Source organism: Pleuronectes platessa, chromosome 21 (genome assembly GCF_947347685.1).
Source record: "Pleuronectes platessa chromosome 21, fPlePla1.1, whole genome shotgun sequence".
NCBI classification, from domain to species: Eukaryota; Metazoa; Chordata; class Actinopteri; order Pleuronectiformes; family Pleuronectidae; genus Pleuronectes; species Pleuronectes platessa.
In genome coordinates this window covers 13804631-13821038 of record NC_070646.1, presented here as the reverse complement: position 1 = coordinate 13821038, position 16408 = coordinate 13804631, and the positions used below count along the sequence as shown (strand labels likewise).

Below are 16408 nucleotides of genomic sequence, written 5' to 3'. Positions count from 1 at the left end.
TTAAAAGCAAAACTTCATATTTTCCAAACAATTTTTCTTCAGGTAGGAACGAGGAGTCAAAAATGATGCTCGCCCAATGGAAAATAGGTAAATTACAACACTTCATCACAAAATAAGTGTCAGATGGCTCCAAACATCACAGATTAACAAGAGCTAACATCATAAGCACATAGAGGGGGCGATTTCTCTTGCTTTATTTGACCTTCCGCGTGTCACCTGGGCGAACGTCATACCGCTCTGCAGGCTGCACCCTGGCACTCTGGTAATGGAGACAGAGCGAGTGAAGGGAAGTGAGGGTTTGAGTGAAAGAGCAACACTGACAATGAAATTGGGTGTTGGAGAGTGATAAAATAGAAAGAGGGAGCGAGCGATCCATTAAGGCCCCGAACCCTTTCTGTTTGGAAAGTTCTCCCTGGCAGCGAATTCGTCCCAATCATCGAGCTCTAATGTAATCACTTTATGAGGCCTTGGCATAATGAATATAGTGTTTAGGTGCGCAGATCCAGTCCTGGCCCCCGGTCCCCTAGAGGGAAGTGTACATTTCTGTGGCATCCTGTATTTATTTGAAATGCCCTCTGTCTGGTCCCATAATACAGACGTGGGCAAGTGGGCATAGAACCCCTTTTCTATTCCATCCATTTTCATGATGCGGTCTCACATTAATGGCACCCTCCGTATGTTTTAAAGAAACAAAGCTGTAAAATGTTACTCTGCCTTCACTCAATTTGTCTCAGATTTTAAGGAGGGGTGAGGGGGGAGCGAAGATATACACTTTGTCCACTAGAGGAGTACATTTAAGTTGCGTATAGGTGTTCAGTCCATGCCAGCTTGTTGGTGTTCTTTCAAACTGTACCCTGCATACTGGGAGTTAGGGTTTTGGAGTTTATTCTTGTCGGGGTGTAAACCCCCTGGAAGAGCATCAATGGGACAGTAAACCTTGAGGAAACTTTATTAGTGTTAGCAGCTCTTTAATGTACGCTGGTTAAAGAAAAACTGTGGAATAGTGTGATGCTTTAAGTTTAAAATATTGGGAAAAACATTATTCTTGCAGAAATTTAAGGGGGCCTTATGAACTAGTATTTCCATATCAGAAATGTTTTACTGGCCCAAGAATATCTACATTGATCAGACTCTAGTCATAAGTTAAATATAAGTCCATAATAATCTAACACCACAGCACAGAATCTAGTGTTCTTCAGCCTCAGCAACTTTATGGAGCAATCTTTTTCATGATGGACAGCCCACTTGAATAGCTGAAATAAAATGAAGGAGAGAATCACAGCATGAGCTTAGCTGCCTTCATTTTTTACATTCATATACTAGACAGATCATTGTCTCTGTGCATTGTTATCTTATGATCTTGCTTTGTCATAATTTTTTAGACTGTAAAAACCTCACAATTATAAGCACACACACACACACTCAGTTCCTGTGTAGTTCATGTGTTCACATGTGTGACGTTCGGTGCCTGCAGGGAGCAAACACACCAGTTATATTCTGTTATATTCTGTAATATTCAATGGGGACCAGGTGATCCGTGAACTGGGTTTTCTCACAGCGTTGCACGGTCAGCAGCTTGCGTGTGTCTGCCCGGATGCCTTCCTATCGTACCTGCGGGTGTGACGAATCACTTTCACGCGGTGGGTTCAAGGGGGCGTGTCGATGTCATGCGAAACCCGGCGACTGCTGTTCACGGTGATTGGTGCTGACACCTGGCAAACGCTTTGGCGTCTTCACGTATGGGAGAATGTCGACACGCAACTTCCTCCTGCGGTTTGGGTCGCTCCCCAAATGTCTCTCCATTACCCTTTGAGTGCCACACAGATGTTTCGGTGGATTTCGAGCTGCAGCTCCCGAAGGCTCTGGTTCAGAGGCCTTGTTGTTCTGCTGGTGGCTGTATGACCGGACTCTGAATGGATTTACATTAGAGTTTAGACGAGATCAGATCGCTATCTGTCTGGAGCCATGGAGCCTTCATAAACCCCCGACCAGGAGCTGCAGACAGTGTGGATTTGTGCGGAGGTCATGCCTGTGTGTGACAGCTAACCTGTGTGCTTTGCTAAATTCACTTTATTGGATGTGTGACATACGGGTCATTCATATCCTAGAGGAAACTATAATGGTAAAGGTTTCTGGTGATAATTTCAGCAGAGACTTACTCAGGAATGGTCCCAAGTATATAATAGACTACATATACTGCATATGTTCAATACATACTTTCACAAGAAGGGAAAAGGGCACACATTTATTGTGGATTTGCATTAAACAAGGCATTAAAGGGTCAGACATCTGCAGTCTGATTAGCACATACACCAGAATATATACTGTATTGGTTGTTTATCTACATTAATTTGTTACCATGCATTTATTGCAACCATCATCTGAGATTTGTGACGTTTTAACACCTGTCTTTGTTACATTGTTTATATTTGATTCTTTGAGTTTTGGTGTTACATTGTAATTTAGGGGGCACATTAAAGAACATGGTGATATACAGTATGTCTATCAGGGGGGCATCTACTTATACTTGACATTGATTGGTTTGTGGACAGGGGAGCGTCATGTGTCTGTGTGCTGCTTTTTTGACTGGTAGCAGAATTTTTGTTGAATGGTGTAAATGAATGAGCCGGTTCATTATGTTAATTCGGACTGTAATAGCATTATGGTTTAACAATCAACAACTTCAGGCACTGTACTTGAAACATGCTCAAATGCACCAAATGAATGTCTTCATCGTTCAAACATTATGTTTAGGTGAACACTGAAAACAATTCTGCGATTCACTTCCTCTTCTTTTCTTCTTCTGTTGTTTAATGCTGTCTCAACTTCCTGCAATCGGTCCAAAAGTCTGAACAGAGTGTTTTCATTCTGCAAAGGACCTGGACCCTGGTTCACCCCGATCCCGACCGAGACCACCTCTTTAGGTCAGACTGAATATTGGTTTGTTGGTGTGGAAAATGGTCTAAAAATATGAAAACACAGAGCAGTAATTTATGTGACATTTCACACTGTTGCTGCTTTATTACAGCAGTACTTGCTAGATAGAAATACATTGTCTGCTGAATATGGTATACTTCTGTAATGTGCTACAGCCTGACTGACTACTTTCTGACCCACTGACCGTCCTCATGGTTTCAAGGAAACGAGCTCGGTCGCCACTAAAAACCAGTAAGCCTCAGTGAAACATGCAAGCTGGGACTAATATCAGTGAATAGCCTTTTTCAGAAAGAGATGATGAAGGTACAGTGTTTCCTGACATCCTAATTGGACCAATGCATTAACCTGCAGCCACAGACAGGATGTAATAAGAGCGTGCGTAAATGGACGCCATCAACTTTGGGAAGAGGTTTGTTAAGATATGGACTGGAGTGAAGCTGTGGATTACGTGGGGACTGCTGCTCTGCCTGTCACATTTAATGTTGTAACACTTCCTGTGTTGCAGAACCATCTATGGTCGACTGTTTTCCTGTGACCTGCAGTCTGGGCCCCGATGGAAATTTATGAAAATTGTGCTCTGACTATTGATAATCTCTAAATGATAGAGTGTAGGTGCAGGGGGTACAGGAGAGTGTGGTAATGATTCAGGGCTAGCTTAGTTGATTTTCCTTAAATCCCTTTACTTATCCAGGGGAGTGCACCCTCTGTTTCACTCATGTTGTTACTGTACATGTAGGAGCTGCAGGTTTTTACACTGAATTCAGGGTCTCTGTCCTACCAGACTAGCCTGCAAGTTCCCTGCCTTTATATTAACAAACACAAATTTTGTTTTATTTGCTCGGGGTACTTGACATGACATATAGCAAGAAAATCCGACTGATCATCACACATATATTCGAATGTTGTTCGACTTTCAAACTAGAAGTGCGCTTGGAGCGTGCATACCTCCACCAAGGATAAAGCTTTATCTCGCCATGTTTAGATGGTAAAATAAATAAATACTGAAAAGGAAAGGCTTTTTCTTTGGGCCATGCACCACTTAAATATTTTATGGAAATCAGTTAAGCAGGTGTTGCGAAATCCTGCTCACAAAAAAAAAACAAAGATACGCAGATACAAATAACACAGGCAATAAAAGGTGAGAGCCCTAAACAACTTTGGACTGTCTCTATATAATATAAGCATGTAGGAAGATAACAGCAACATCTCTTCAATTCGTAGTTTACCGTATTTAACATATATGATAAAAAAATCATTTCATCTGAGTTTTTACATTTTTATAGACGTAAAAGGGGATATTTCCCTGTCACTGATAGCGACAGGTATGGCCCCAACACAATGTTTAATATCAACAAGTCCTCTATAGAGACATACACAGTTTGCATTGCTTCATAGTCCATGTAACAAACTTGTATCACTATGTCAATAATGAGTTGATCTGTATCACCAGTATTTACTTGGCTTCTTTTTTTGTTTGACTTCCTCTGCACAAAATGCCAACATGTTATTCTGTTCTTCCCACTCAGCACTTTGTTGCCCACCTCGGCACTTCTCAGGGACGCTCTAATCGCGTATTCCACCCTTCTCCATCTGTGCTGCATTGAACCGGAGCGGACTAGTGCACCCTTCCTAAGGATATCGCAGATCTGGTTACTGCACAAGCACCACCACTCCCCTGCGCTGGAGATCCCTGCGCTCGGCTCGCTGGGCCCCGGAGATAAAGCCTCGGAGAGACACTTCGGTCCACAGTGCATTGAGGTATGTTTTTGTTCACAGCAAACAGTTCCGCACCTCAGATAAGGCAACGAAAACCACACTACTGTACAAAAAAACAGCTATTCCCAGTGCTGCATCTGATTCAGACATGGCCTTCGTATTCCAAGTTGAGATTTGCCAAGTTTATTTCTCTGCTGTGCCCTTTGCCACAGAGGGAAAGGAGGTAATAGCTTTCACTAATTTGGCCCTGGGCTGTGCAGTCAAATCCATGTGCCAGACTGAATCTGTAAAGCTAACATTAGGCAGCAGATATCTGAGGCTAGCGGCTGCGGGCTTTGACATCCTGTATTACACCTAATTGCCACCAGACATTGCATCCAAGTCGGTGCAGGAATCCCCCCCACAACCACCTGCTCCTCGCTCTGTTTACCTTTAAAGCGGGAATAATGCAGGGGGCGAGCGGGTGATTTTCTGACACCCGAGCTGAGGATTGGGGAACTGGAATGTCAGTAGAAATTTGAATTTGAGACGTGTGAGGATAGTTAAGGGGTATCCCCCAGTGCATTGTGTTCCCGGGGTACGGTGTATACGTTCCTGATTTATGTGTTTATCCAAGAGTAATGAGAGAGAGACCAAACAGGGCAGGGGTAATATGGAGGAATAACCATAATTGGGTGAATTATAAGTTTCACAGTAATTGTCGTAACACGAGGGGAAACTATCCATGGACGTAATAGCAGGAGGAGCATTAAGATATTCTGTCCACAAACACATAGTTGTGGCGACGATGTGGCAAGTGTGGATTCTCAGCAATTCTGAACATTTCGACTAAACACCAGTGTCTCATGTGGGCTGTATATTAATTCATCCTCCGTCCACTCACACCTCCTCTCCTCCGACATGAAAGACACGGGGAAAATACCTCGCCCTCTGACAGTGTAATGATGAAATGATTTCATGCGGCAGTATCCTCCAACACCCCTGTGTCAACCCCTCAACGAGTCCAGCGCTGCTCACTCTCGTTTAGAACCTCCTGCAACTCTAAACGGAGCTGAAGATCTCACCTGGCAATGGAAATAAGCGCCTGGTTCTAAAAGAGCCACATTTACAGACCTCATGATTCCAGTTTTGGAAGAAAACGCTGAAGTTTTGCTGCAAACTTAATTTAATTTCTCTGTCTGCTGCACATACAAAGCTCCACATCCAAGAGGTGACCTATGCGATTGGATTTGCCTGTTGGTTGTGAAGTATTTTAGTTTGTGTGATTTAGTTACAGGGAAAATTAAATCCTGGCTTAAAATTTGGACTTGATCTTCCCAATTACACCCCGTTAATGTACCCATTCACTTTTTTAAATTTTAGAAATAATGTTAATAAATTCCAGCTCACACGGGGCTTTCAATGGGAAAACCCCCATTAATGAACTGATGTCCTATTACCAGGCAGGAGCATCTGATCGCTCCTTGCTACTGTTTGTACACTGTCCAATATATGATGCAGGGTGAAGCTGATGTTGGCGTAATGTCTCCCAAATCTGGTTCAGTATGGCACAGTGCATGACCATGCAAATGCTCTAATCTGCCAGTTTATTAGATTAAAAATAATAAAGTCTAATACAACTAACTTGAGAGGTGTGTTTAATATTTGAGAAATCTTTGGATAACCTTGTTTATATCACAGAGGGTCAATAAAACCCAGCAGCATCACACACAACCTCTATTATAAATGTTGAGTGAAATCTATACCAGTGTATAACAGTGTAACTTAAACATTTGCATTATAACACTCCACAAACTTTAAATGCAAACTCTAACAATAATCCCACAGTTTGCTGCAGACTGTCCACACACTACTCATGTTCCTGGCATAGTATATATGCACCGTTTACTTATCTCTTTATTATGACTTTGTTCACAACAAAATGTGTTTATAAAAACCAATAAGTAAACAAAGGTTCAGATCACGAGACTTGTAGCATTCGCACCTAAGCTGCTATAATGAAGAAGAAATTAGGGCTTTCACCCGGGTGTCATGTTCGCATCAGTGCTCACTCTGCACTGGAGAGTCATCCAATTGTATCCGTTCTCATTGCAGACAGAAGCCAGATGTTGTGTTTGTTTCTTTACCAGTGATAAAGGGGCTCTACTGTTTGAAAGGTACCAGGAGTGCATGTTGTTTTCTCTAGGGACAATGAGAATCGACAAAAACAAGAGGCTTAACTTTAAACCTCTGACAGTCAGGGGTAGTCTGTATCACCCTGGGTTAAGTATGGTCATCACCTTGACTATTCTTGGCTACTTTTACACTGAATGTATGACTCTGTCCCAAATACTAAGCTAACACACCAGGATGAACAATGGTTGTCTCCCTCCGGTCGTTGTCTCCCTCCTGTCGTCTCACACGCTGATCATGAATAATCTTTTTATCTGGATGTATCTGAAAATGTGGCTGTTTGGCAAAGATTTTAAAATTTTCCCACATTTGGAAAAACCGGAGGCAGCACAGTCTACAACCAGTTTCACCCAGTCAGGAAATCTACATATGGATCTGAATAGACAGACTAGGTTGCTTTACTTTTGTGAACATTTGTCACTGTGTGTGTTTTAGACAGAGAAAGGTAAAGGAGATTTACAGCCCCAATCAAAAGCTGGCTCACGGTTGGAAATGTAGCGTGAATGATGTCATGAAACTGTCCCCACTCGGATGCTGTGATTTATCACACAATATACGAGTCATAAATGAACAGCAGTTTAAGAAAAACATCGAATCAACAACAGGGACAGACTCTCACAAACTGTCCTGTATAGTGTAGCGTGTGTGCACGTCCGTCCACGTTCCTTTCGCCAGAAAAGCAAACAAATGTACGTTTGAATATTTTCTTTTTCGCCTTCGATGCTACACAAACCCCGTTGCTACCTGGATGATGCATTGTGCGGCCATGCCTCCTCATCAATATGGATAATTGCGCTTTCTGTCAATTCACCGCAGACTCGCTGTAAAGGTTATTTTGCTGGGATCTGGGTGTGCTATTCCCGTGGTGGTTCTGTGCAGTCCAGGCCTTCCTGAGATGAACCCAAGCATATCCCTGGTGTCACTGTGTGTCTGTGCTGAGAGGAAGCATGACCCACTGCAGCTTGGCACTTCATTAAACAAATCACGGCAACGCTTAAGCCACGAGCCTGCAGGCACTCCACAGAGAGAGAGAGGGGGGGGGTGCGGGGTGTGTTGTGTAATGTTCCTTGCCCCACATGAACTACACATATATCAAAATATACTGAGTATAGAAAGATAGATATATAGATATAGGTGTTTTAGTTAGAGGGTATTGAACTGTTTAAAACTGTTGACATTTATAGTAATATGGAAGGTCTCAAACATTTGCAACAAATAGGAATAACTACTTAATGGTTACGCAATAAATGTATATATGTGGTCGGCTGGTCGGGAGGTTTGATCCCTGGTCATTCTGCGTGCCAAAGTGTCCTTGGGCAAGACACTGAACCCTGCATTGCCCCTGATGGCTGTGCAGGTAGTGTGTGAGTGATCTGTGTGTAAATGGGTGAATGGTAAAACTGTACTGGAAAAGAGTTAAGTGGTCATTAACACAAGAAGAGCTATATACAGTAGATACAGACAATTTACCCTTTTTTATGTTATTTTATGTTATCCAGCATCCATTATCTATAACACTTATCCTTGGAGGGTCAGGGGGATGCTGGGGCCTATATTATATTACATATTTCCGTAAATATTAATATTTCTTCATATGTAGAACGGCCATGCAGTACTGACTGTGCACTGTTCTGGATTGATAAAGAAAGAAGTAATAAGAATGAAGTGGCAACCCAGATCATGTAGCTTCTTTGTGATTCCTTTAATCAGTAGAGCGTCTGAACAAAATGTATTAAAGTCTGTTGTGTGGAGAGTTCCTCTGCTGTTTTCCTTTAAAAAAAAGTTAATCAAAATGTATAGAATTTGTGATGTTAGCAGAGGTGATCTTTGTATAAGGTGAGGGAATGCTGCAGCCTTGTGAACCAGGCAGCGCACTCATTCAGCAGGACACAACAAAAGACTCAGACAGCGGGTCAGAGCACATCCCAAAAATAGATTCTGGGAATCCTGACGCCTGTGTTTAAAGAGTTGGGAAACACCCCCTCACACATGTGGGTGTGTGTGTGTGTGTCACACTCGCACATAGACAGAAACTGGGGGCTTGACTATAATAAATGAACTGCCGCAGCAGTGCTATTTCAGGTTGGGTCACTGGAATAATACAGAGCACAGCTGGGGCAGCGATCAGATGTTTCCTTGCGTGTGGTGCTGAGCTTGTTTCTGCCTCCTGTCACACACTGAGAAACACACTGAGACACACACAGACAAAACAGACAGACAGACACACACAGACAGACAGACACGTAAACTGAGATCAGGCTCAAACATTTAATCTTCGTCTGAGTGCCTTAAATACTTTCTCTCACTGCGAACACAGGTATTGAGTTTCTGGAAAAAATGTAAAGTTAGGTTCCAAGACAAGGATTCATGTTATTGGAGTTTTGTTAGATTCTGTCGATTTGTCACAGTCAAACTGGTCAATCAATCTGACAGATGCTGCATCGTTTTATTCTGACTAAATCACAGGTGAGGTGGTGTTATCATATTTCCCATAACTGAGGGAGTAAACCTGTCATCTAATCAAATTTCAGTTATGAGCTCTGGCAAATGTCCTAAAAATTTGATACTGTAATTTAACTTAATTTTTTTTAATCGGAGGAGATTTTCCTGGTCAGACACATTCACACTATCAGGACAATGTCTGTAAAGTTCAGGTGAGGGGTAACGCCTGGGTGGAGAAAGCAGGAGGCAGGACACGACGCTTAAATTCCTTTGCAGAAATCGCATGTTTTTGTTTACAACACATCAACACCAATGGCTCTTATCACCAAAAGCCCTCGATTCCTGTTGTCTTTCCCCATTGGCTCCTCTCCTCTCTCAAGCAGCCGCCCATTTTTCTTAATCTCTACATCTTCTGTCACAAGTTCTTTCTAAATTAAAACGTAAACCTAATGATGGAGATATTACAATAGGCCTAGAAACGGAAGTTTGTTGACAAAACACAAATTGCTTCTCATCAGTTGTCCACCTTAGTCCCCAGCCCTTCTCTCCTTCTTGCCATACTGATCTCCACTCAGCCCCCCCAGTCTCTGCATTCCCACCCAGGTCCCTCCACAGAGGGGCATCCACCCCAGTGGAAACAGGCCTGGTCTGGTTATCCACCCTGGAGATGATGGATTGACGGCTCGCTTACGGGAAAGGCTGGGGCCTTCATGTAAACAAGTGCAGCGCTGTATTAAATGTGGAGGAGAAAAAGAAAACACGTACTCCATCTTGGCTGGAACCAAAGGAAAAAGAGACAGAAGCTCACGAGCTGCGTTTAAAATGTATATGTCCAGAAGAGTTTGACTCAGGGCAGCTCTCATCTCTAAATAAAATACACGTGACCTGGTTGTTTGTGTTCTATTTGCTCCCCCCCAAATTAGCGGATTACATTAAGATTGTATCTGCTCACTTGTACACTTGACGCAGCACCTCGGACATGAATGCTACCTTTTAGAAATGACCTCAGATCCTTGATAGCGGTGGCATTTCCCCCCCTCTCAATCCTACCTTTATTTTCGTACAGCAGGCCCACAGAGCAATGATCCATGGGAAGCCAAATCAACAGGGAAATTGGGCTAGATCTTTGCCCTCCCGACTGCAGTATAAAAGCCATTTTGCTCATTACCCTGCCACAGGACCCATTCGCCAACATTACTCTCGGATTGGTCCTGATGGCAGTAATTTCATTTTCTAACTATCTGATCCTGACAAATTAATTTCTGCTCCAGAAAACCCCTTCAATTTAGCAGTGACAAAAAACTGAGACGGACAAAATTAGATAATTTAAGCAGTCGTAAATGATTATTAACCAGAGCTCCAACAGTCTGGGTCCTCCAATGACAGGAAAGTCTACCTTAAACTGCTGTAACGTTGCAGCCATATAAATAAGAGGAAATTAATTAAATGCAGGGCGGGTGGTTTGGCGCCATGGAAAGAATACACAATTTAGAGTCTTGTGCCAAGGAGCCAAATGGACAAAATGAAGGTGATCAGTCATATTTTGCTGCTTTTTGACATTAAGCATATGCTTTTTTTCTAAGAGGTCAGCTAAGCAATTTAGACAAATTGGACAAAATTGCAAAGGTAAACATAGGGAGAGGTCCCGTAATGTTTCTTTCACTTTTTCTTTCCCCTCGGCCCCATTTTCAGACACTATTTTGTTTAGTAAATCCCTTACCTGAATTTTCTGTGACGGTACAGCGAGACAAAACGACTCCGCCAGGGCTATCAGGGGCAGGTCTGTGTTATGGTGTTTGACGGCGCCACCAAGCCAATTAAACTCCACTACTGTGCCCTGGAAAATAAATCTAAAACTACTGAAACCACAATGGGGTACACATCTATATATCTACATATACCTTATGAATCTAGGTATTTATTGTCAAAGTCCAGGGGTTACTTTCAGTGTATAAATAATGCAAATAATAAATATGATTACTGTTAAAATCCCACTTTAGCATGCCCATTTTTTTTTATTTAGGATTTTCCCCCGAAGCACTCCAGCTGTGAGCCGGTGGATCTTTGTGTGAACACAGTTGTACGCTTTGTGTTCTGCTTTGTAATATTCACCCAGCTCACATATTGATATTGAACAGCTGCTACTACGACATTCAAAAGTGTTCAAGATGAGCATGATTACACCGACTAGAAAATTGAATCGACCCCATTTCCCCCCTCGACTGCATTGTTTCTTTTTGCTGGCAAATAAACTTTCTAAGGAGCTGTTTTTTTGCCACAAAATTTGCAAATAATAAACAACATAAAGATGGGCGACATGTTTTCACTTTCTCCCACTGTCCCACAAATTAGGTAAAAATATCCCACATATCAACGCTTCCATCTTGCGCATTCTGAGTCATAGTCTGTGCAGAATGGATCAATCAAGATGCTTGGATAAAGTCTTTATAGCCAACAAAAATAAAAAACAAGATGGTTTACTTCATCTTATTTGATCAATTTGAATAAACACTAAACTAATGACATATACGTGAACAGCCGAGAGTCGCATAGGAGTCAAGTATTTCATATTTGTAGGTGACAGTTAATTCACAAACATAGTATAACTGCGCAATGCAGGCAACTGCCCGGGGGGGGCAGACCCTAAGGGCCAGTTTGTAAATCACTGCTTACATACAAAAACGTCAAAGTGCTCATTTATACACCTTGCAACCGTGTTTTTAGTTTATATCGCCTTTTGCAGAATCTGAAAAACACATCATCATATATCATAATGTTGTTATCCATAAAATGTGTTGATGTGATGTGGATTTGAATCGAATTCCTAATCCCTGGGGACTAAAGTAGCTACAAGTGTCTGCGAGGTCGGCCACAGTGCATCACCCTGGGGTCGAATTTGTCCGCCAAGAGCCAGCCAATGCCTTTCAGCACCATATTTCTTTGTGGTACAATAATGGCAAGATGAATCATAGTGTAGAATCACACACACACACTCTGAACCCATTACTAACACCTTTTGGGTCTAGACATGCGTGCAAGGTGTTGAAAGGTGAGAGCGGACTGTACGGTGACTGGTCGTTCTGACAACAGGACTGAGGTTTACACGGGGAGAGTAACAAATGTATGTTGCGAAGATACTAACAGGAAACCTGTTGCTGCCCTTCTATTCTTTCACGGGTCTTTCTTTTTACCGTTTTTCCTCCCATTTCGGAGCCCACTGGAATTCCTCGACCTGTCTTTACTTCCTTTCGACTGCTTCAATGAGGCAACGGTTCACATTTGACAGTTTCTCATTCCGCCTTGTTAGCTTTAAGTGTCACTAAAATGATGATTGTGGCCACACGTTACGGGAGACTGAGTGTGAAGAATTAAAAATGTTAACCATCCCTTTAAGTGCAGAGCCCTTGACTCTGCTCAGTTTGTTGTCATCTATTTATCTAATGACTCCTTCACAGTTTAGACAGTGGGTTAGATTCTGCCCATGCCAGTATGCCTAAAAAAGCAAGGCACTGCCATAACCCTAATTGCCTAACACCTAATTGCCCTGCCCTGCCTCATTAGAAAACAAGTCTAACTGGAAAATCGCCTTAAGTGGCTTAAATTAATGAGAGCTTCATATTGTACACTGAGTCATCAGAGGCGTGAGTCAGGGCAACGTCGCCACTTCGGAAACGGCTGCTCCATAAACTGTCATTGGGCAGCAGTGGAGAGGCTGACGCTGTCCTGTTGACCATCATTATACATGTCACTCTGTTTGATATGCGTGTTTGTTGTGAGTCAACATGCCTCTTACACGCTTTGGCTATAAAGGCCTTGTCACACCAGAAAGTGGCACATCAAAACTAACCAACCTTCGTAATATATATCTGACGCTAGAAGCTAAATGACGTGGTGGTTTGGCTAGTTAATGACCTAGTGTAGCTGGCAAGCTAACCACTAGCCTGGTGGGTCATGCTACAGTAGTCAGTCATATTCTTTGTTCTGGCCTCTTCATTCCCCCCCTGGCATTTTGTCTCTGGGATTGTACACAACTTTCATCCATCAAAGTTTAATTGAAAGAGTGAACTACAAAGATTGCTTACTACTTTTTGACATGGCTAATAACAGTGCAATAAGTTCACACAGTTTGTTCAAAACACTGCCTTCAAGAACACAATTATTCAAAATCTGAGGCACTATGATGCCAACAAGCTGGGACATGCTAGCACTAGTCAACAATAGCTACCTCACTTTAGCTTCTTCAATTTGTCCCCAGATGTAAAAAACGTCACTCAATCATTCAGACCTAGCTACCTTGCTAATTGCAACAGTCCAGTTGTTTGTCTTCATCTGTGTTTGTTTGTTGTTTAGCAGGATTACCTAAAAAATACTTGACAGATTATCATGCAATTTGGTGGAGCGATGGGGTATGGGTTCGGTAGGAGCCCATTACATTTTGGTGCAGATCCAGGATTTTTTTTTTTTTTGCTTTAATTAATATTGTGAGTGAGAGCAACTTCAAAAATGTTTATTGATTTTTCAGACAATTATGTGTGAATCTTGAGGAACAATTTCAGGGGATTGGTTTTGATGAGTGTGCATGTTTACGTTGATTTAAATGTGTATGTAGCAGATTTGAATGTGGCTTCATAATTGGACTGATGGGCCTTGCTGTGGGTATGTCCTCTATCAAGTACCATTTTCTTTTAAAGGATAGAGTTGCTTAATTAGCTCTCCGGTAGTTGAAGTAGTAGTTTGAAGGAAGCGAGTCTAGTCCAAGCAAAGTTAAATTGCAATGGAGACGGAGCCAGAAACGAAAGCGGACAAAACATCCAAAAAAATGCCAAAAGGATGTAACTGAACTTGACATTGAATGTCGTCCAAATAGGCAAGACGACTGCAGCGATGACCCCATTATTTGACCCATCAGCCACTGAGCTTCGCAGACCCCATAACTCACCAGGGTGATGACTTCATTATGTTTGCTTCCATGGTGCTGCATTCCTACCTGTTGCCCTGTGACCTCCGACATGCTGTGCGGGAGGTGGTCATGTTCCTGTGTTGCAGAGTGGACACACATATTCTGGGCTGAAATAAGCTGTAAGATATCAGCACTGTCAAGATCGTTTGTGGGTAATGGAATAAAAGGAAGGTAGGTCTGTGCACTGTCAGGGCTGGTTGTGAGTTTCCCAGTACCAATATAGGCACAGTCTTTTCTCCCTTCTCTTCTTTGCTGCCTTATCAGCCCTCTCTTGTTTTCCCCATTCTCGCTGAGAGTTAGATGAGAAGATTGACTCTCTCATTTTTCAACCTTAGATGTTTAAAAAGATGGACGGTATGCTCCCAAAAGTGGAGCCAAATCATTGTTATGGCAACCTGGTGGCTGGCTGCAGTACAGTTATAAAACCTGCCAAACTTAAAAGTCACAATGCGCATCAAATATTTTTTTCTCAAAGATGGTTTCTGTCAATTTAGGTAGCTCTTCTCTGATTGTCTTTTGTCCCAGTGCTAATCTTTTGATTAGTTTGGTTTTATTTATTTGATGCTTTAAAAACAGGTTGAAACTTCTTGATTTGACAGCTAAGACTGGTCAAGCTTATGTATCGATGGAGGCTGTATCCCCCGATCACTCTGGTTTCCATTGAACAAGATGGCAGCTGGCGTTTGTGTAGAAATTGTGTCTTCATGTCTGGATAGTGGGAGGGAAGTGGAGACGCGTCACCCATTTTGAGGGGCTGTTTATAGGTATGAGGCTGGAACAGAAGCCAATCAGCTTAGCTTAGCATACAAACTGGACTCAGGGGAGCTAGCTTGACTCTCTCCAAAGTAAACAAAATACATGCCAGTACCATCTTTTAAAAAAATGTGTCATTTATCAATCAAATTTAACAGATTAACTATTACCGTAGAAATAAAATGCACAGTTATACTAATATGCGGTGTAGAGCTATAGGAGGGGTTTTACCAGAAGAGAACATGAGAGTTAATTGATATGATGAACACTAACTTTGTGAGACACTGAACAAATTGACTGTGTGAGTTGATTTGTCTCTTCCCTCCAGTAGTCCGACCATCTGTCTCAAATCTTGTCAAACTATTTCCCGCAATTCCTCTATGCCTACCATCCCTCTGTGGGAGGCTGAGGTGTTGTTAGCCGAGAAATTATGTTTGTACTGATACATTGGCTAAATTAACACTTCAACCGCAGTCTTCAGCCTCTGTTACAGCAACTGCAGCCAGACCGGGACTGTGTTACACAAGCATGGGTTCAAGGTAGAGATCCTCTGCAGCCATTATTTTATCTAGCCAGTTGAATGAAAATGAAAAACAAGGCAAGCACATTTTTGGGTCAACCACGTTAGTTAATAGGCAACCTTGGTGGGAAATATTAGAAGTTTGAGGTTCGTTGTGTCATTTTTAGAACTGTGCCTCATAATATTGCTTTCTTGATGTTATTCTTTTTCATTAATAATTATGTAACGGAGAAGTATATGTTTTTTTACTTTACTCTAATTGTTTAACTATAACGTCTAATACCTCTTAATATGTTATTTGAGCTATTAAATCTATATATCTGAGAGAGTTCTGCCTTGTAAGGGGTCTAATAAAAGAAGTCTTTAACTGCAATTATATGCCAATTGTGTAATTGTATAGGTTTACAGTGGCTACAGCAACACTATCCAACAACGTTATACATGTTGATGGTGAACAGCGGTCAATCTGGCCTGCAGTGCTCGAGCAATCACCTTAGATTGATTAGTTATGACTGCAGATGACGCCACCTCCCCCCTCTCAATGTTTGGTCTTCCATATCTATTTTCCTTTCTGCGGCTAGTGGCTCCATCACTGCCTTTCCAGACAGACAAAAGCAATTCAGGTATCCCTTGTTTGATTTGGGTCAGGGCCTCCCTAAAACTAATACCTGTAAGCCCTATAATATGGTCATTTGTAGCGGCTCGGGTAAGAAATGTGGATTTATCAATAACTGGGCTAACCGGGCTCATATTGAGCTTAGATTTGGTTTTTTGAGACGAGGGGCACACAGAGAGGGGTTAGGTGAAACAGAGGTTATTCAATAAGGGGGTGGTTGTTATTCCAAAAGGCAACCAGGGGAACTTATAGGCTGTCGGTGAGCAGGCACTGACAGCCTCGTAGACTGACA

At 42.2% G+C, this 16408-nt stretch overlaps 1 long non-coding RNA gene across 1 annotated transcript in view; it reads left to right on the top strand.

The window, feature by feature from the left end:
* The first annotated feature begins 4432 nt into the window (after nucleotides 1-4432).
* The window catches only part of LOC128427419 (uncharacterized), a 204102-nt gene continuing 192126 nt past the window's right edge, over nucleotides 4433-16408 (top strand). The window contains exon 1 of the long non-coding RNA XR_008333337.1: nucleotides 4433-4695. This is a non-coding gene — a long non-coding RNA (uncharacterized LOC128427419). The remainder of the gene's footprint in view (nucleotides 4696-16408) is intronic.